Here is a 22,367-nt window from a genome sequence, read left to right as displayed (position 1 = left end):
TTTCTGACTTAATCTCTGAGGTCCCCTGCATCACTTCTGTGTTCTATTGTTTGTGGTACTTGCAAGCCTATCGAATAGAGATCTCATCTCCGAAGAGATGATTAGAGATAATCACACAACAAGATCAAACAGGATAAAATATATTGACATATCATCATCTTTAGGAAGTATCATACTACTCACAAATGTTTTGGCATATCGTCATCTTTGGAAAGTATCATACTGCTCACAAAATGTTTTCAAAGTGTAATGAAAATACATTTTCTAATACTTTTTCTTTTTCTTTTTGTCAAAAGGCTTGAACTCTGAGCCTGGGCGCTGTCCTTCAGCTCTTAAGCTCTAAGCTAGCGCTCTACCACTTGAGCCACAGCACCACTTCTGGTTTTCTGAGTGGTTTATTGGAGGTAAGAGTTTCATGGCCTTTCCTGCCCGAGCTGGCTTTGAGCTGTGATCCTCAGATCTCAGCCTCCTGAGTAGCTAGAATTACAGGCGTGAACCACTGGCACTGGCTGCCTCAACCTTCTGAATAACTGGGATTATAGGTATGAACCACTGTTCTGGGCTCAGTGTTCTACTTTTAGAGTGGATACACTTCTTTGGCCTGTTTTCCTCCCCTTTCTTTTTTTTTTTTTTTGTTTTTTTTTTTTTTGTCGGTCATGGGGCTTGAACTCTGGGCCTGAGCGCTGTCCCTCAGCTCTTCAGCTCAAGGCGAGCACTCTACCACTTGAGCTACAGCGCCACTTCCGGTTTTCTGGTGGTTTATTGGAGATAGGAGTCTCACGGTCTCTCCTGCCCGGGCTGGCTTTGAACCGCGATCCTCAGATCTCAGCCTCCTGAGTAGCTAGGATTACAGGCGTGAGCCACCAGCGCCCGGCTTCCTCCCCTTTCTTGAGTAAAAACAGCTATCTTATTATTGAAGAGTAGTTTTAAACTCCCTAAGTTTTAGTATCTGGATTTTCGAAGTCACAAATTAAGTCCAAAGTAAAGGAGTTTGACATATACATACACACACACACACACACACACACACACACACACACACACACACACACACACACACACACACACACACACACACACACACACGACTCTTTGGGCTAGAACATTGCTTCATTGTTGTGGAGATGTGGCTTAGTGGTAGAGTGCTTGCTTTGTATGCATGAAGCCCTGGGTTTGATTCCTTAGTACCACATAAACAGAAAAAGCCAGAGTTCTAGCCTTGAGCAAAAGAAACTCAGGAACAATCCCAAGGCCTTGAGTTCAAGCCCCAGAACTGGCAAAAAAAAAAAAAAAAGAAAAGAAAAGAAAAGAAAGAAAAAGAAAGAAAAGAAAATTGCTTCATTGTTTGTCTTGAATAACTCAAAATTTGGAAAATATTAACATTATCTTATAGGATTTTTGCCCCTCCCATGCTGGGAACTGAATCCAGGGCTTTGATTGATGCTACACAAATGTTTTCTCTGAGCTACATCTGTAATTCTTATTTATAGCCACCTATATGGCTTTTTCAGTAGCATACTTTCCTCTCTCGGGATCTAGGTAGAGGAGGGGCTGGGATGCAAGGATGATGTTTCTGTGCTTCTGTGGAATAGGAGCTTAGAGACATGAAGAATACAGTTGATTCTACTCTACCTTTCTGCACACTCTCCTTACTTAGCTAATTTACCCTCAAAGTTTCTTTTCTTCTTTTTTTCCCTTGCTCCCTCTTTACATTCCTTCCTTCCTTCTTTCCTTCCTTCCTTCCTTTTCTTCTTTCTTTCTTGGTTTCTATTTTCCCTCCTTCCCTTCCTTCTTTCCTTTCTTCCTTCATTCCTTCTTTTCTTCCCTCTTTTCCTTATTCTCTTTCTTGGTTTCTTCCCCCCCCCCCCCCCCCGGCTTGTTCTACTATTCACTTGCTACTGAATCTCTTTAGATAGAAAAGTAGGCTTTAACTTAGAAAAAAATAATTACTGGGGCTGGGAAGGTGGCTCAGTGGTAGAGCGCTTGCCTTGCATGCTCAAGGCCCTGGGTTCGATTCCTCAGCACCACATAAGCAAAAAGAAAAAAGCCGGAAGTGGTGCTGTGGCTCAAGTGGTAGAGCGCTAGCCTTGAGCTGAAGAGCTGAGGGACAGCACCCAGGCCCAGAGTTCAGGCCCCATGACTGGACCCAAAAAAAAAATAAAATAAAATAAAGAAAAAAAATTACTATATTTTTCTTTCCAGTGTTAACAAAGTTGAAAAGTTTCTTGAGCCCCAAATCAGCAGGATATCTTTTCAACTTTAGTCACAGACTTAGGTCTCTTTGTCTTTCCATCTTGGCTGCTTTTCTTCTCCTTCCCTAAATGTATTTTAAATTTTTTCTTATTTACTTTTTTTTTTTGGTCCTTTTATTTTTGGTACTGGGGATTGCACCCAAGATGTTATACTTGTTAGGCAAGCACTTTGCCACTGAGCTACATATTCCAGCTCTGCTTTTAAACATATTACCTAACATATTCAGAATTAAAAAGCTATAAATGTGGGCTGGGAATGTGGCTTAGTGGTAGAATGCTTGCCTAGCATGCATGAAGCCCTGGGTTTGATTCTTCAGTACCACATAAACAGAAAAAGCTGGAAGTGGTGCTATGGCTCAAATGATAGAGTGCTGACCTTAAACAAAAGAAGCTTAGGGACAGTGCCAAAGCCTTGAGTTCAAGGTCCCGGGACTGGCGTAACAACCACAGCAACAACAATAAAAACAACCTAAGCTATAAAAGTATCCAAACCTAGTTTAAGAAACATCAACATAGTTGAAGAGTCTTGTGTTTTGTTCTATCACATATTAATTTCCCTTCTACTCCTTCAGTATTTACCCTCTTGCCAAAGCTGTTTATCCAGGGATAAAAGGTTTGGGAATGCAATTTACACCATTTACACCATTACACCATTTATACCATTATCAGAAGTGAATAAATAATTCCCATTGTTTCATATCTTTGCCAACTTGCAATGTTAGCATACTTTGGAATTTTTGTCAAACTAGTAGGCATGAAATGGACTCTTATTAGGGTTTTTACCATGTTTTTCCATGATTGCTAGTGATACAGAGCATCTTACTCTGGGGCACACACCCCCCCCCCGCCCTTTTCTTTTGTGCTATCTGTGGCTTGAACTCAGGGCCAAGGCACTGTCCTTGAGCTCTTTTTTGTTGTTGCTGTCATGGGGCTTGAACTCTGGGCCTAGGCACTGTCCCTCAGCTCTTTGGCTGAAGGCGAGCACTCTACCACTTGAGCCACAGTGCCACTTCTGGTTTCTGGTGGTTAATTAGAGATAAGAGTCTCACGGTCTTTCCTGCCTGGGCTAGCTTTGAACCGTAAGCCTCAGATCTCAGTCTCCTGAGTAGCTAGGATTACAGGCGCCTGACCCTGAGCAATTTTTGCTAAGGGCAGAAGATGTGAAAATACTGGGGATGGCCAGCTAAAGAAGAGTAGAGAGTTGTAACTGCCGAGGCTGGACAGGAAAGTGTTTAAAGAAACCAAGAAACAATATAGTAGCCCATGCTTGTAATCTTAACTGCTTAAGAAGAAGAGCTCAGGGGATCTGGTTCAAGGTTAGCACAGGGAAAATGTTCCCAAGATTCTGTCTCAACTGATAGCTGGGCATAATGGTCATCCATAGCAGGTGCTATGCATAGTAGGATCAAAGTCCAAGCTAGACAGGTCATAAGTCTAAGACCCTATTTGAGAAACAGCTGAAAGGACTTGGAATGGTGCAAGGGGTAGAGAATCTAACTATTAAGTGCAAGGCCCTAAGTTCAAAGAAAAGGAAGCCGGAGACATTCTTTAAGAGAAAAAAAAAAAGTCTTTGAACATATCCCTAGTCTGGATAGCAAAGCAACCTTAGATCATCCGTCAGGTAGGAATGTTCTTGTATCGCACACAATTATTTCCTGCCTCTCCATGCCTTCTTTCATAGAAAAAGCACAAATTAAAACAAGCGAAGTTAGCAGTGGGGGATTGGCTCAAGTGGTAGAATGCCAGTCTTCAATAAAAAAGGCCCTGTGTTCAAGCCTCAGTACTGGCACAATAAATGAATAAACTAATAAAACTAACAAACTTAAGAAAGGGAATATAGTCCAGACAAAAAAAAGAAAAAGTCTCCCTGGAAGGAGTCAGTAAGAAAGTCCTGATGGGAGAATAGCAATTATACCTTTTAATAAAAATTCAAATGTTGATTCATATATCAAGTTCAATGCTTTATAACTGAATTATCAGCTTGTAAACTAATGTAGAATAAGACTATTAATTAAAATTGATTAGAAAAGTTATCAGGTCTGCCTAAGATTGTTCCAATGAAGAGATCTGGAAGTAGTTTTTATTATTACATCACTGAGTCTTGGTTATCCAGCAGGTATAAATATGATCTTTACCCAAGTAGAGATCAAAACAAACAAACCTGGAGCTAGCAGAGTGACTGTGGAGACAGAAAAGCAGAAAGTCAATTATAAAAGCACAAGTAACATTCCACAGGCAAAAATGGAATAATGGGAGAGGAAGGAGAGAAGAAAGAGGGAATTTTAAAAAGCAATAGGCAGGCCCGGTCCACCTTTGGAACACAGAATAAGAAATGAATAAAGAAAAAGTTGAGATCAGTGGCAATGGTCCAAAAAAGTTCAGTGATAGAAATAATTAAAAACTACACTTTTTAAAAAAAACATGGTAATGTCAGATGCTGGTGGCTCATACATGTAATTCTAACTACTCAGAAGGCTGAGATCTGAGGATCACTTTTGGAAGCCAGCCCAGGCAGGAAAATTCCAGCTATTTTCTTACAAATTCTCTATCTCTGTCTCTGTCTCTTTCTATCTTTCTCTCTTCCCTCTCTGTCTCCCCCATTTCTGTCTCTCTCTCTGTGTCCCTGTGTCTGTCTCTGTCTCTCTCTTTCACACACACACACACACACACACATCAAGCTCTCTATGTTGTCTCCTGAAAGCCCTTATTACTAGTTTGAGATAAGAAGCAACATGTTCATCTTGCTGCCTATGCTCTTGGAAGAAATCATTCTATCTAATTATTCAAATCTACAAGTTATCTTTTTATATCTATGTCCAAGGGAATTCAGCAATCACATACCTGATCTCATATTTATTCTCTTAGAATGTGCATCTTGGGAGCCTGGCTCTCAACTTCATGTGGCTACTGCTATCACTTTGCCTTTGGAAATGACAAAATTCCAATTTTAACATTCTGTTGTAATCTGATTCGATTAAATGCTCCTATTGCTCTTTTGGTTTCTGGATTTAATGTCACAAGTTTCTTTGACTAGTATTTTCTTTTCTTTTTTGTCAGTAGTGGGGCTTGAACTCTGGGCCTGAGCGCTGTCCCTCAGCTCTTCAGCTCAAGGCTAGCACTCTACCACTTGAGCTACAGTGCCACTTCCGGTTTTTGGTGGTTTATTGGAGATAAGAGTTTCACAGACTTTCTTGCCGGGGCTGGCTTTGAACATTGATACTCAGATCTCAACCCGGCTGACCAGTATTTTCTTGGTTTGTGAGTTTATGCATATATGTAAGCACATGTATGCATATACGCACTTACATTTGAAGATGGACAGCTATTTTCTTACAAAGTTTTCTTATTGGCAAATTTAGTTTTTCCTTTCCATCAGAACACCAGTACCCTAGAAAAGTTCAAGACAACTTCAAGTCTAAGCCAAAATACTGAATCCAGAAAAAGATAAGTATGTGTGTGTTGTTGGTAGTGGTGGTAGTGGTGGTGATGGTGATGGTGGTGATGATGGTACCAGAGCTTGAACTCATTTGAGTTCCTCGTCCTCAAGCTTTCTTACCCGTAAATTGTACTCTATAGCTTGAGCTACTCCTCCAATTCATAAGTATAGAAAAAGAAAAAAGCGGGGCTGGGAAGGTGGCTCAGTGGTAGAGTGCTTGCCTTGCATGCATGAGGTGCTGAGTTCAATTCCTCAGCACCACATAAGCAAAAAGAAAAAAGCCGGAAATGGCGCTGTGGCTCAAGTGGTAGAGCACTAGTCTTGAGCTGAAGAGCTGAGGGACAGCGCCCAGGCCCAGAGTTCAGGCCCCACGACCGGATCCCCCCCCCAAAAAAAAAAGAAAAAAAGAAAAAAGCATCAACAGCAGAAGACCCTAACCAATAAACAAATCTATGAACGTGGTGCTGATATGGCTTCTTAGAACAAAAAGCAATATATACTTTAACTGGCTGCATTTATTATTGCAATGGTAGTAGACACAATTAGAGCTAAGTTTGACATCCAGACTTGACATATCCTTAGGAGTATCTCTAGTCATTCTTTTTTCTTTTCCTTTTTTTCTTTTCTTTTCTTTCTTTCTTTCTTTTTTTTTTTTTGCCAGCCCTGGGGCTTGAACTCAGGGCCCAGGCACTGTCCCTGAGCTTCTTTTGCTCGAGGCTAGCACTCTACTACTTGAGCCACAGAGCCACTTCCTACTTTTTCTGTTTAGGTGGTACTGAGGAATTGAACCCAAGGCTTCATGTATGGTAGGCAAGTGCTCTACCACTAAGCCACATTCCTAATCCTCTGGTCATTCTTGATGCATCATTTTATTCAATGAACTGCAAGGTGTGAATGATGTCATCACTCACTGTACTTGTATTTCTACATTTCTCAATTTGTTATCTAGGAGAGACAAATATTACATTTTGTGTTCACTTTAAATTAAACAAAGGTCAATTAAATTAACCAAATATTAAGTGCTCGGTATACATAAGGTACTCATTCAGTTTATAAGAAGTAAAAAGAACTAATGTTTTGATCACCTATTACGTGTGTTAAGAGCCATTGCTATTAAGTCCTTTAGATGTCTTATTTTAATTCTTGCATAACCCTATAACATACATATCACTGCAAATTCTATGGTGGAAATTGAAGCATGAAGAGCATGACCAGGTTATATAGTTAGTAAGTAGTTCATCCAGACTTTAAACCTAGCCTTGTTTGACTCTAGGGTTCCACTATGGGGACAAAGGATCTTTATATGTGCAGAACTTTCAATAGTAGAATTTCTCTTATGGTAGGTGCACAGTATCATGAAAGGTCAGGGTGGAAAAGCATCTACAAAGTATGAGCAATCATGGAATTTTTTTCCTGTAGCTTTGGGGCTAGTATTAAAGAATGTGGCAGAAATTCTGAGCCAGTGTAATATGTGTTCCAGGTTAGAAAAATAAAAGCCTAGAGATAGGTCTGAGCAGATTGTCTGAGATCCACTTGGCTCAAATGTAAAGCTCCTATTATTTCCCTTATAATTTAAGGGAAATTATAATAGTCACTATTTATTTTACTATTTATTTCTATGTTATTGTCAGACTCTTTTTTAGGTAATATTTCTTTTTGCTTATGTGGTGCTGAGGAATCGAACCCAGGGCCTCAGGCATGCAAGGCAAGCGCTCTACCACTGAGCCACCTTCCCAGCCCTATTGTCAGACTCTTGACAGATGCTACTTACCAGGTTTAGCAACCCCATGGGGGTAGAAAGCCTTCATTTCCATATGGTATTAGAAACTTAATAAATGATTGTATAGGAGCAAGCCATACAGAAGAATATATAATATCCATGAGCTTTTGAGCATCTTCTAAGAAGGATGTTCCGTGATAGTTTTAACAGCAACACAGAGGGCATGAGGAAGAGCTGGCTTTCTAAGATTGAACAAAGGGAAAATTATTTTTGGGAAATGCAGATGCTGATGACTTCTGTTATTTATGTGAAAATGGATATCACCTAATTGGAGATTAAGTTTGTGATCAAGACCCAGTTACAAGCTGGGCACTGGTGGTTCATGCCTGTAATCCTAGCTACTCAGGAGGCTGAAATCTGAGGATAATAGTTTGAAGCCAGCTGGGGGAAGAAAAATCTCTGTGAGACTCTTATCTCCAATTAACCACACAAAAACTGGAAGTGGTGCTGTGTCTCAATGTGTTAGAGAGCTGGCCATGAGCAAAAGAGCTCAGGGATAATGCCTAGGTTCTGAGTTTAAGCCCTATTACTGACCCAAAAAAAATTAGAAGCGTGACATTGATCAAGATGCATTGTACTCATATTTTGTTGAATGGCAACTCCTTTGTACAACTACTTAAAGATAACATATGTAAACCTATTAATCTATCTATCCACCTATCCATCTACTTATCGATAATTAGAAAAGCCACTTGTGGTGTGTGTCTGTAGCCCTGCTTATTTGGGAGGTTAACGTGAATGATCTTTCAGCCCAGGTATTGGACTATATGGAGACCCTGTCTTAGAGAAAAAAAGTAGGAGGAAAAAAAGATGCCACATTGAACATATATCATTTCCCTAATCTTGGACAGATCTCTCTCAGTGCAGATCTCTGCACTGAACTTCCAGTCTTGCTCCTAAGATTAATTACTCTCATCAAATCATGAGCAAATAATTATTTTGCCTTAAAATACTCAAGGCCAAACTCTAGAATATAAACAATGAGTTGTCAGGTGCTGGTGACTCACACCTGTAATCCTAGCTACTCAGGAGGCTGAGTTCTGGGAATCATGGTTTAAAGCCAGCCTTAAAACTCTTATCTCCAATAAACCACCAGAAAACCAGAAGTGGCACTGTGGCTCAAGCAGTAGAGTGCTAGCCTTGAGCTGAAGAGCGCAGGGACAGAGCCCAAGCCCAGACAGGGCTCAAGCTTCACTACGGACCAAAAACATTAAGTTTAACGTGTCAAATAGGACATGGACGTGTGTGGATTATTTGGGAGATGAGGGAGAGGACAGATCAGCAGAGTACACAGAGATGGACAGTGAACATAGGTTGAGACCAGCAGCTCACACCTTAACAGACATTTTTCCTATTGACTCCGTTGCCCAGGAGGTACCATCGTGTTAAGACACATACATTAGATTTAGACTAAAGGAGTCATTAAATCTTAGGTCTCCTTATTGTTGATGGTACAGTATTGGACAAATAACTTAGCTTTTCAGAGCCCATTTCTTCTTTTTTTTTAAAAAAAAAAAGTGAGTAAAGGCTGGCAATGGTGGCTCACACCTGTAATCCTAGCTACTCAGGAGGCTGAGATCTGAGGATCACGGTTCAAAGCCAGGCCGGGCAGGAAAGTCCAGGAGACTCTTATCCCCAGAAGTGGCGCTGTGGCTCCAGTGGTAGAGCGCTAGCCTTGAGCTGAAGAGCTGAGTGACAGCGCGCAGGCCCAGAGTTAAATCCCCACGATCAGCACCACCAACAAAAAGTACAATTAATAAGATGGCTTCTACATTCAAGGAAAAAAAAAAATACATGGTGAGGTTGGGGAAAACTGTACTTTATCCTTAACGTTGTTTTCCTTGCTATCACCCGTGTGGTTGGGCTAGTCCCATTTCCTCTTCCCTCCTGGAGGCTCCCACAGTACAAGTTGTTATGCGTGCAGGACTTTGGTCGACAATCTACCTAGCTCCCATTCAGGCATAGGAAGAGGAAGCGGTTCCTGCCTTCTGTTTTGATTGATACGCTCGAGTTGATATTTATTTAGTAGCTACAAAGTCCTCGTTACTGTGTTAGGTCCTACTGGGCACTACAAAATGAGAAACTACCTCTGAGCACAAAACTATCGGGAGTCGAGGAGGTGAAGGAAAGTGATGAGGCGAGCTTTTGTGCGCGGCGAACGCCTAGTGGAAGGCAAGTGGCATTCTTTGCAGCAGGGCTGTCCTTTAAATCGTGACAGATGACAGATTTCACCATGCGGAGAGACTGGGAAAAAAAAGAAGACAAAAGACAAAAATCGACCGACCCAGAGGGCTTCTCAAAGCACACGAGTGTCAAAGCCAGCGCTGACAGCGAGGGGACGTCATCTGCGGACCTCTCAGCCAGTAGGCAGAGGGCAGGGTACGCAGGACCGGCCGTGACCCTCGCGAACCAAACTGCCCCAGTGACAGCAAGCTGGCTGCAGCAGCCGCGGGCTGCGATCGCTCCCAGGCCGGCTGGAGCAGGGTTTATCTGGCCCTCCACTGCTGTCGCATCGCAAACTCTTAGACAGCTGCAGTTTTCAGATTTCATCCTTTTCACCCCCATCCCCATCCCGGGGGTGAAATGCGCGCCACTAGCATCCGAGGGAAGGAAAGGGGGGGGGTGGTCTCCTCTGCGGATGTACTTGGGCTCCTCCCGAGCTCGGCCAGGCTCAAACTTCGCCACACTCAACATGGCTTCCTGCCGCTTCCTTTCTTCTGCGTAGCTCACGCTCACCTTCACGCCACACTCAACATGGCACGAACCCAAGGTCGCATTCCTAAGGAACCGTCTCCGGACAGTTCTCGCGAGGTTTGGCTGAGGGTGTGGGGGGGCCTCCCCCCACCCCCCCCCCCTGCGCCGCGCCTCCCCGCCCGGATTGCTCCCGCCCTGCCTCGCGCCGCCGCCTCCACCGCTGCCGCCGGCGCCGCTCCTCCTCCGTGTCAGTTGTTGGTCTGTAATGGCGACTGGGCCGGCGCTGCCGAAGTGACTCCCGGGCGGGGGAGTGGGGACGGACCTGCGCCGGAGAGAACTGCAGAGAGCCGCAGCTCGGGGGGGTGGCTAGCTGCGGGGGAGGGGAAGGAAGCTTTTCCGCCTCTCCTTCCTTCCCTGCCGACCAGCGGATCTCCGTAGCCGGTGCGAGGCAGACGCCCGGTGCGTCCCCGGAGCGGGGAGGCCTGGCCGGGCAGCCCTGGGGCCGGTCGGGGCGGCGTCACTGCACCCTCCGCCAGGCCCCGCGGGATGCACCGTGGGCGCCGAGGGCGGAGGCGACATTCTCAGGTGAGCTGCGGCAGGACCCGGCGGAGACTGCGGACGCTCGCGCGGCCTCGGCTGCCTCTGTCCGCGGTCCCCGCTCCCCGCTCCCCGCTCCCTGCTCCCCGGTCCCGGGCGGTGGCGAGAGAGGCGGGGCGGGGCCGCCTGGCCTGGCCTGGCGTTTCCCTCGGAACCTGCTTGGGTCCCGGGGCTGTTGGGGAGAGGTCATCCTGAGACGTGGGTTTCGGGTCCCTCTCGTAGGTGTCACAGACACCTTTCCTCGCCTACCCGTGTGTCCCCCGCTCTCTGCCTCGCCCCTCCTCTCGCCTGCCGGTAGGTGAGGTTGCCACTCACCTTCGGTCTCCCGGGGACCGCCCTTTCTTGCTTTGGAGATGTAGCATATTTTGGGAGATTCCCGGGGCTGGTTTCAGTGGATGATCAGTTTTCCTCTTTTCTGTGGGGGTAACGTTCTCAAATGCAGTACAGGGAAAACTTTAATCCGCTCCAGTCGGGCAGTTGCTGAATGTAGCCTCCCAGTTCGTGTACAGATGATTCCGGGGAGGGGGGTTTGAGGTTCGCTTTGGAAGTGGTCGCTGTCCCCTCCCCCTTCTTTTAAATGCAGTCCAGTGTGCTTAAATAATGTCTAGCTAATGTCACACATACAGACGGGAAGTTTGCCAGATTTAATTTTTCTTTTCAACTAGGAAGTTGCACACAGGTATAGATTTTAATGTGGCTTTGATGGGGTAACAGATTCTTCATTTGGGGAAAAAAAAAGTAGGTAGTGTAGTCTGTAACCATGAACTCTTAATTGTTTTGGTAGTGATCCTGTTTTGAATTTGGAGGAGTCGTTGTAGTTGCCATGTTAACCTTTCTTCCTGGCTTGTATTTTAAGGAGAGTCAGTCCCAGACCTATTTAACAAACTGAGTTTTGTAGAAGTAACAAATACTACAAGCTACTTCTCCATTGAAAAAACGTCTCAGTTTTACATTGGTTTTAATCAAGATACTAATAACATGAGATTGTGACTTTGGGGGATTAGTTGTTAGACTCCATGCTTAGTCCCATGAGCTTATAATAGTTTTGTTATGCTTAACTGACGAACTATTCAGTGTAATAAATCTGAACTGTCACTGATTACATTGAGATACTTTAATGCTTGAGCTAGAATACATTGTATGTGTGGATGTGTATTTTGTCATCTTAAAGTATAATATATATGTTATACCATATGTCGTTTATATGGTATATTGTGATATTTCACATATGTGAAATGTGATACATATGATAATATATATGAAATTATGATATATTTCATATATGTGATATAGCATATATATGAGTGATTTTATTCGTATGTGAGAGATTTAAACAATTTTCAAGTATATAGTGTAATGTTATGTAAGAAAGTTAATACTTGGGACAGTCATCTTTCTGTTGTGTTATCAATTTATTATTTATTAGTTATCTTTTTTTTTTTTCTTCTGCTTCTGCTTGCCAGTCTTTTACAACCATTTTTAGCTTTCTACCATGTTATGGACAGAAAAACGGCAATGAAGTTCTGGTATAAGTACTTTCATTCGCTAAATTGCTATAATTTATAGTGAGAATGCAGCCTGAAATAGTTGATGTTGAACGTATTGGTAAACGTGTATCTTGTCTTTATTTTTTTGTATGTATGGACTTCTACATACATTATTTTACTTGGTCTTCATACAATCTTATTTTGCAGTTGTGGAAATTGACATTTGAAACCACTTATTTATATATTAATTCTGCAGATGATCTAGAATTTGTTTTATTTTAGATTAAATATTAGAAAAGATAAATTTAGCATTTGCCTTTATTTCAAAATACTAAGGAAATTCTGTTCTTGTTTCTTTTTTCTTTTTCTTTTTGGTCAGTTGTGGGGCTTGAACTCTGGGCCTGGGCACTGTCCCTTAGCTCTTCAGCTCAAGGCTAGTGCTCTATCACTTGAGCCACATCATCACTTCTGATTTTCTGGTGGTTAAATGGAGATGAGAGTCTCATGGACTTTCCTGCCCAGGCTGGCTTTTCAACAGTGATCCTTAGATCTCAGCATCCTGAGTAGCTAGGATTGCAGGTGTGAGCCACTGGCACACAGTCCTTGTTTCTTTTACATGCCCCATTTACATCTTAGGTTGATAGTTAATTCTTCAAAAGTGTTAGCATTTTCATAACAGTTTAATTATTAAGAAGGCATGAATTATCTTGTATCATTTTTTTTCTTTTAGTTTTTGCTTCTTTTTTCTTTGCCTTTTTTTTCTTTTCTTTGTGCCAGTACTGGGTCTTGAACTCAGGTCCCTTAGATTTTTTTCCACTCAAGCATGTCATGATTAGTTGGATGTTGCTGCCAGGTTGGCTTTGAAATATGATCCTCAGATCTCAGCCTGAGTAGCTGGAATTACAGGTGTGAGGCATGAGTGCCCAGCTAAACAAGGTTCTTAAATTGTAGTGGGCGGTGGAGGTGTGGCCCAGTGGTACAGTGCTGGCCTAGTATACCTGAGGAGCTAGATTTGATTCCCAGGATTAAAAAAAACAAACAAACTTGTAGTGAATTTATTGTGTTCTTCTTTTTTTTTTTTTTGCTCAGTCTTGGGACTTGAACTCTGGGCTTGGGCGCTGTCCTGCACTCTTCAGCTCAAGGCAAGTGCCACAGTGCCACTTCTGGTTTTCTAGTGGTTAATTGGAGATAAGAGGCTCGTGGATTTTCCTACCCGAGCTGGCTTTGAACTGTCATCATCAGATCTCAGCCTCCTGAGTAGCTGGGATTACAGGCATGAGCCACTGGTACCCAGCTGTGAATTTTTTTTTTTTTTGGGTCCAGTCGTGGGGCCTGAACTCTGGGCTTGGGCGCTGTCCCTCAGCTCTTCAGCTCAAGGACAGCGCTTTACCACTTGAGCCACAGCGCCACTTCCGTCTTTTTTCTTTTTGCTTATGTGGTGCTGAGGAATCGAACCCAGGGCCTCATGCATGCAAGGCAGGCGTTCTACCACCGAGCCACCTTCCCAGCCCCTGAATTTATCGTTTTTAAGTTTGTTTGGTTACACAATTCTGACATCTTTGAATTTTCAGATCATTTATACTCTTAGTTATTATGTAAAACAAATGTTTGGGATGGGAAGGTGGCTCAGTGGTAGAGCGCCTGCCTTGCATGCTCAAGGCCCTGGGTTCGATTCCTCAGCACCACATAAGCAAAAAGAAAAAGCCGTAAGTGGCACTGTGGCTCAAGTGGTAGAGCGCTAGCCTTGAGCTGAAGAGCTGAGGGACAGCGCCCAGGCCCAGAGTTCAGGCCCTATGACCGGACCCCCCCCCCCCAAAATGTTTAAGCCGTATGACCAGTAGTAACATAACTGAACAGTATTAATATCTTGCTGATTTTATTATAGAAACAATTGATGTAAAAAATTTTCTCTAAGTTGGGTGTTGGTGGCCTATGCCTGTAATCTTAGCTACTCAGAAGGCTGAAATCTAAGGATGGAGGTTTGAAGTCAGCCTGGGCAGAAAAAGTCCCCATGAGACACTTACCTCCAATTAACCACTCAAAAACTGAAAGTGGAGCTGTGGCTCAACAAAAGAGCTCAGGGACAGTGCCCAGGCCCTGAGTTCAAGCCCCACAACCAGAAAAAAGTTAACTCTACATTGTGATTGTTACTTTTGTCATGTGGGGCAAGTTGTGATATAGTTTTCCTTATTGACTTAAAAAAAAACTTATAGTTAAGAAAAGATTAAAAAGACTGCATGATTTTTTTTTGTTCATTCTTTTCTTTTTTCTTCCTTTTTTTTTTTTTTTTTTTTGTCAGTCGTGGGGCCTGAACTTGGCCTGGGCACTGTCCTTCATCTTTTCAGCTCAAGGCTAGGATTCTGCCACTTGAGTCACAGCACCACTTTCTGGCTTTGTGGTGCTGAGGTATTGAACCCAGAGCCTCAGGCATGCAAGGCAAAACACTCTACCACTGAGCCACCTTCCCAGCCCCTGTTCATTCTTTTTATAAGAATAACTTTACATCTATGTTTGGGAATTGTGGTATATTTGCATTTCTTCATCTGGCCTTTAATTTCCATGATGGCACGGATTCTCTATTTACTGTTGTGCAACCAGTTCTTAGCATATAGTAAGATAGCCAATAAATATTAGTGATTAATTGACTAAAGAGTAGTTTCAAGATAATGCTTTAAAAACAAAACAAAAAAAATGGTTCTTAGTTCCTAGGCACACCTCAGCTCTACTGAGGAATATACTCTAGAGGTCTGTTCAAGTTTGCTAGGTAGCAGGGGAATAATCTCCTGTGATTTAAAAGTCACCAAGAGGGCTGGGATGTAGCTCAGTGGCAAAGCGCTTGCCTAGCAAGTGCAACGTCCTGGGTTCGATCCCCAGTACCAAAAAAGAAAAGACAAAAAAAATACAGTTAAAAGTCACCAAGAATAAGCAACAGGTGGATCCCAAAAAGTTTATTGACTTTTAATAACTTGCTTAGGTGTTCTGGCAGTAGTTGTAATTTAAAGAAAATAGAAGCTTTAAGACCCTGATCTGTTATACTATCACTATAATTATAGGCTTGTAATAATTTTAAGTCACTTCTAAATCACAGCATTGGGTATTCTAAATCTTAAAAGCCAGCCAGTCCCATTTTCATCTTTTATACTTAAAAAAACAGGTTCATATAGGGGAAATATCTTACTCATAGTTGGACTCATTAGTAGAAGACTCCTCTATATACCTGCTAAGTTTACACTTTTAATGTGCTAGATAATTATTAAATGAGAGGTTAATTATGATCAACTTGACAGTCTATTCTATATATTAATTAAAAAGTCAAAATGTGCCTTGTTTTCATGAATAAAAAACATTTGCTAACTTAAAAATGAGTTTGAACCCTTTTTTCTGTCATTGGCGATTGTATGATTGTGCAAGTGGAACAACTTTTCTGGGAGAATTTGGCATTGCCTTTCAACATTAAAAAAATAAGTGTGCTCTTTGTTAGAAGCATCATTTTTGGGGGTTTATCTTTTGTAAATTTTAACACAAGGGTACAGGAATAAATCTGTAAGCATGTTTGTTTAGCGTTATTACAAATAAGTACCAGCATTTATAAGTAACAAAACATGCTGTAAATGTCTGTTGGTAAAGGAATAGTTAAAATTCCAGTCTATGTATGCTGTGAGGTGCTTTTCAGTTGTTAACAGATTTGGGTGTATTTAAGTTTACTTGATGAATTTAGTTGAGCATGTCCTTTTAATTCACGGACCACACAGCAGACACTCTGGGTTCATATCCTAATTGCTGTGCTAGCTTAGTTACTTAAATAAATCTATAACATGACTATGGGGCTATTTGAAGAAGTAAATGAGTATTTATTCTCTAAGTAAGGACAGTATGTATCAGTGTGCTGTTACTGTTATGTACTGACATGAAACATTGTTCTTTGAATGCAAGTCATAAGTTGTCCTACATAATGTAATATTATTTGAGTTATAAAAAGTAGACACAGGGAAAGAAATACTGTTTTTATTATATATTATATGTCTGTCTGTCTCTATCTATCTATTGTAAGGATTTTATCCCTGAGGGGAGTGGATGCTTTTCCTTTACCTTTGTGTTGTTTTATTTATTCCAAGCCCTATTTTTATACTTTTTTTTTCTTTTTTTGGTTGGTCTTGGGGCTTGAACTCTGGGACTGGGTGCTGTTCCTCAGCTCTTCATCCCAAGGCTAGCGCTCTAACACTTGAGACACAGTGCCCATTCTGGTTTTCTGGTGGTTTTCATTAGAGATAAGAGTCTCACGGACTTTCCTGCCCCGGCTGGCTTTGAATTGAGATCCTCAGATCTGTTTCCTGAGTAGCTAGGATTACAGGCGTGAGCCACCGGTGCCCAGCTATTTTTATACTTTTTTGAAACTTTTTTTTTTTTTTTTTTTGCCAGTTCTGGAGCTTGAACTCAGGGTCCAGGCTTTGTCCCTGAGCCTCTCTGTGCTCAAGACTAGTGCTCTACTACTTGAGCCACAGCATCACTTGCAGCTTTTTCTGTTTATATGGTACTGAGGAATCGAACCCAGAGCTCCATGCATGCTAGACAAGCACTCTTATCACTAAGCCACTTTACCAGCCTTTAAGCTCTTTTCTAAAAAAACTTGATGAGTAAGTTTTATTATATGGTGATATAAATGTATTCTTAATATAGTTTTCCAGAGATCTACAGCTTTTATAGAATATCATATGATTAGTTCATGTTTACAAAATATAATTTTGGAATACTGAAGTTAATGTATGAAAATTTTCTAAAAATATGTATTTATTTTTTAAGTAGCTTCATGACTGCCACTCTTTTTTTTTTTTTTTTTTTTTTTTTTTTGGTCATGGGGCTTGAACTCTGGGCTTGGGCGCTATCCCTGTGCTCTTCAGCTCAAGGAGAGCTCTCTACCACTTGAGCCACAGCACCACTTCCGGTTTTCTGGTGGTTAATTGGAGATAAGAGTCTCATTGCCTGGGCTGGCTTTGAACTGTGATCCTCAGATCTCAGCCTCCTCAGTAGCTAGGATTACAGGCATGAACCACTGGTGCCCGGCATGACCTCCACTCTTACATACTTAGTTTATAGAATAAGCCAGTTGTCCAGATTATTGTTTCTATCCAGGGTTCTCAAAAACTGTACTGAGATACCATAGAGTATTACAGAAAACTCACATGGACATTGTAGAATATTTGAAAAAATGTGAGGGAAACTTAGCAATATTTGACAGTTGTAAGACCCTGAAGAAGCTACCACTTTCGTGTGTTATTCATGAGATTGGTGCATTTATTTTCATGACAAAATGCTAGGTTGAGGGAGCTGCTGTCATTAAGAATCAGGTACTATGCAAAATCCATGTGGAATAGCTCCTGTGAATGGAAAATTTGCTATCAGAGGGCACTTAAGAACTGGTGCTTGAACTCAGAGCCTCTTGGTCTTGCTTGTTTTTTTTTTTTTTTTTTTTTTCCTCTCATAGTGTTTTATTGCTTGAGCAGTATACCGCCACTTCTGGCTCTTTTCCCTTCCCACCATTTGCAGTTAAGAGGCTCATGGATTTGTCTGTCTGGGCTTGTTCTGAGTGATTCTCACATCTAAGCATCCTAAGTAGCTAGGATTATAGACATGAACCATCTACACCCAGCAAGAATTGAGTATTTATTTTTTTATATATTGTCAGTTGTGGGGCTTGAATTCAGGGCCTGGGCACTATCCTTGAGCTCTTTTGCTCAAGGCTAGCCCTCTACCTTTGAAGTGGTCTTTGAGTGGCTAATTGGAGATAAGAATCTCAAGGGTACTTTTCTGTCTGGTCAGGCTTTGAACCTAGATCCTTAGATCTCAGCTTCTTGAATAGCTAGGATTATAGGTGTGAGTCATGGGCATCCAGCCAGGATTGACTATTTAAAAAATGCCATTTTATATCTTAATTGTATATATGCCAGAGGTGTAGATCAGTGTTCAGACTTTATGGTGTCAATACCACTTTATATACTTGAGTTACTGAGGATTCAACAGAGCTTCTCTTGATGTTGATATTAATGATTTCTAAAAATAAATATTAAGTGAAAAAACATTGTCATATTTCAAATCCTTTTTTAATATCTGGCTTAATGGAAGACATCTGGATTTTCATGTCTGCTGCATTCAGTCTGCTGTAATACCATATTATGTGTCTTTGGAAAACTTCATTATACACTAATGAGAGAATGGAGTGAAAAAGAGAAAGCCAGTTTAATATTATTATGTGAATAGTTTTGACTTAAAAAATACCCCTGAAAGGATCTAAGACACCCTCAAAAATCTCTGGGAAACACTTAGAGAACTGTTAGGTATAGATAATAAGTTCAGAGTGAGAAATGTCATAGATGTTTTTGGCTTATGAATATCTCAGTCATCCAGTTGTACAACTGGATGTTGTTGCTTGTTTGTTTTTTAGGGAATCATCATGAGTTGGCTTTTGGAGATTTTGAATCTGATGTGCCTTTGAGATTTCTGAATAAGTAGTTTGATATGCAGGTAAGGCTATTAGAGGTAAGATCTGGGCAGAAGTTTTGGTAATCTTGTTATACATAGATGCTTTATGGTATTTTTTCCCCCTTTGGGCAAAGATGTTTATCCAGGGAGAGAATAGTGTAAGAAAGGAAAAAAAACAAAACAACAAAACAGTATGAAACTCCCTTGAACTTCAAGATATAAAAGCTAGTTAGAGAAGGACTAGCCAGCAAAGGAGACTTGAGTAAGAGAACTAGGAAAGTAGAAAAATCAGAGTATAGTATATAAAAGCCAGGGGAAAAAAAGAGTATTTTGAAAAATCAATTGGAACAATTTGTGCCTGCAGGTCAAATTCCTCAAATTTTTCTCCTCTTAGGAAATAAAAGTTTTGATACCATAGGCATTAACCCATCAACTAGCTATTGGTTATTTGGAAATTGTTAGAGACCAGTGTGTTCAAACTTTGCTGCATATTTTACAATATATAGTTCAGACTGGATCTAGTGTGTATTTTGATTTGCTGGGCTGCTTATAATTCAGCTTCTCCTTTGTTTCCAACCTTTGTTTCCACCTTTTATTTCTACCTCTTTACATGTATTCCTTCATCAACAAGTGTAAAACAAAGTGCAAGATCATGAAGAGTTCACAATATATGGACTCATATTTAGCCAAATTTGTATAGTATGATACATTTGGAAATGATGCTTTTAGTTCTCTTTTATTACATATGCCAGAACAATTTCCTGTTAATTTGATGTTTTGACTAGTATGATTTTCCTTTTACTGCATATATCAGGGAACATTCTTCAGTTGAATACATCTGAGAGGGAAATTGTTCATTTGATCTATATTGAGAGTCGACTGAACGTTGACAAAGAGATCAAGTAGGTTGAAGACTGAAAATATTCATTAGATTTGGAAATGAAGATTTGGTCCTTGGTTGTGGTAGAGAAATGGGGGTAGTAACAATACTGTATGGAAGTGTGACTGAAAATTATCTTTAAATGAATACTGAGTTTTTTCATTCTTTATGAGGAAATCTTTTTGGACAGATTGTGAAGGAAAGGAGTGTTTGAGGGATTTTTTGTTTAGTTTTTGTTTTTGTTTTTGGGTCTGGTCGTGGGGCCTGAACTCTGGGCCTGGGCGCTGTCCCTCAGCTCTTCAGCTCAAGGCTAGAACTCCAACATTTGAGCCAGAGTGCCACTTCCGGCTTTTTTTTTCTGCTTATGTGGTGCTGGGGAATCGAACCCAGGGCCTCAGGCATGCAAGGCAAGCGCTCTACCACTGAGCCACCTTCCCAGTCCCGAGGGATTTTTTTTTTAAAGTAAGAAGATGTGATAAAATATAAATGTTGTTAGAAGGCATCTCCTAAAGGGAGGAGATTGGAGAAACAAGAGAAAAATATAGTTGATTGTGAGGTTACTTGAGAGAACCTGGGTGAGGAAATTAGAAACAGGTGAAGTATACTTATTGCTCCATTTCTCTAATAATTACTTGCTTCATTCTTTTCCTATTCTCTGCATATGTAAATTCCAAGCCTGCATGATAGGAAAGAAAGTTAAGCAGTAAATGTAATCCTTTTGTATTTCTTGGCTGCTGTTAATTTCATGCCATCTTTATGAGGTAAATGTTACGGTGGTTCTTGAAGTGTAGCTCATTGTTGTCTATTAAATAGTCAAATACGTTTTTAAAGTTATATCCTTATTTGATGTGCCTACTTTTTATCTGTGTTTGCCTTTATTTTATTTTATTTTTTTTGTCGATTGTGGGGCTTGGGCCTGGGCACTCTCCTTGAGCTTTTGTGCTCAAGGCTAGTGTTCTGCCACTTTGAGCTACAGCTCCACTTCCAGTGGTGGTTAATTAGAGATAAATCTCATGGACTTTCCTGCTCAGGTTGGCTTTGAACCATGATCCTCAGAACTCAGCCTCCTGAGTAGCTAGGATTACAGGCTTGAACCACCAGTTCTTGGCTACAATTTGTTTCTATAAAAGATGCAAGTTGACATCATTGTAAAGTGGACAGTAGAATAAAATAAAATGAACAATAAAGCTATTCTTAAATTTGAATTTAAGAACCTGTTATGTGCATAGCAGGTACTATGAGACCCTTTTATTTTTTTAATCTTACTTTCATCCCATTTATAATACGTGTTTAATGTAGTCTTTTAGACTTTTTTTTTTTTTGGTGACAGTTGTGGGGCTTGAACTCAGGGCCTAGGCACTGTCCCTGAGCTTCTTTTGCTCAAGGCTAGCTAGCACTCTACTATTTGAGCCACAGTGTCACTTCCAGCCTTTTCTGTTGATGTGGTACTGAGGAATCGAGTCCAGAGCTTCATACATGCTAAGCAAGCACTCTACCACTAAACCACATTCCCAGCCCTCTTTTAGACTTCTTGAGGACCAGAACTATGTTTTGTTCTTGGCGTTACTATATCCCCACTGCTTAGCACTATGCTTGGCACCCACCAGATATTTGTTAAATAAATGAAAGACATAGATACATAGATGACCTTGAAGAAAAGGTTATCCTGATTGTGGAAGGAGGGTAATGCCTGATCCAGCAATGAGAGGATGAAGGAGGGTTTTTTTGGTTTTCGTTTTTGGTGCCAGTCTTGGGGCTTAAACTCAGGGCCTGGGTACTTTTGTGCTCAAAGCTAAAGTGTAGAATCACAGCTCCACTTCCAGCTTTTTTTTTTTTTTTTTTTTTTTTCTGTGTGTGCTTAATTGGAGTTTCATGGACTTTCCTGCTCAGGGTGGCTTTGAACTCCATTTGATGTTGGACACTGGTGGCTCACACCAGTAATCCTAGGTATTCAGGAGGTTGGGATCTGAGGATTGAACCTTCCTTCCTGTCTTCCTGCCTTCCTGCCTGCCTTTCTCCTTCTTTCCCTCCCTCCCTCCTTCCTTTCCTACCTCTCTTCTTTCCACCATCTTCCCTCTTTCCCCCTTTCCCTTTTTTTTTCTCTGTCTTTGTCTCTTTGAGGCAAATTGCTACATAGCCCAGGTTGCCATCAGACTTGCCATCATTTGCCTCTGCCTGCCTGCCGGCCTCCTCCTCTCCTCTCCTCTCCCCTCCTCTCCTCTCCCCTCCTCTCCCCTCCCCTCCTCTCCTCTCCCCTCCCCTCCTTTCCCCTCCTCTCCCCTCCCCTCCCCTCCCCTCCCCTCCCCTCCCCTCCCCTGGTCCTTGTCCTTTTCCTTTCCTTTCCTTCCTTCCTTTTTTTTTTTTTTTTGGTTGGTGTGGAGCTTGAACTCAGGGTTCAAGCATTGTCCCTGAGCTTTCTCACTCAAGGCAAGCACTCTACCACTTTGAGCCACAGCACCACTTCAGTTTTCTGGTGATTAATTGGACATAATAGTCTCACTGTTTTCTTGTCTGAGCTGGCTTTTGAACCATGATCTTCAGATCTCAGCCTGCTGAGAAGCTAGGATTACAGGCATGAGCCACTAGCCGGCTGCCTCACCTTTTTGTCTGGGACAGTCCCAGCAATTATATTTTTAAAATTAAATTTGGGTTTTTTTTTTGGGGGGGGGAGACTGATACATATCTTCTGTTTGTTACTTTATTATGGCCCTAATCATGTAGTATACTGTTAATTTATGTGTATCCAATAGATTGTGAGCATTAA

The 22,367-nt window shown here is 41.5% G+C and overlaps 1 protein-coding gene across 8 annotated transcripts in view; it reads left to right on the top strand.

Annotated features, from left to right (window-relative positions):
* The first annotated feature begins 10,482 nt into the window (after positions 1-10,482).
* Positions 10,483-22,367, top strand: part of Cep350 (centrosomal protein 350) — a 138,486-nt gene continuing 126,601 nt past the window's right edge. For 4 of the 8 annotated variants that reach the window (XM_070034335.1, XM_070034337.1, XM_070034336.1 and 1 more), the window contains exons 1-2: positions 10,483-10,747; positions 18,686-18,765. The gene's annotated coding sequence lies outside the window, so the exon portion shown is untranslated. The remainder of the gene's footprint in view (positions 10,748-18,685; positions 18,766-22,367) is intronic. The other 4 variants (XM_070034340.1, XM_070034339.1, XM_070034338.1 and 1 more) reach the window with 2 other exon arrangements.

Source organism: Dipodomys merriami, unplaced genomic scaffold (assembly GCF_024711535.1).
Source record: "Dipodomys merriami isolate MVZ:Mamm:240054 unplaced genomic scaffold, mDipMer1.0.p SCAF_24, whole genome shotgun sequence".
Taxonomy (NCBI): domain Eukaryota; kingdom Metazoa; phylum Chordata; class Mammalia; order Rodentia; family Heteromyidae; genus Dipodomys; species Dipodomys merriami.
Note: the sequence above shows the minus strand (reverse complement) of the source record. Positions and strands in the feature narration are given on the sequence as shown.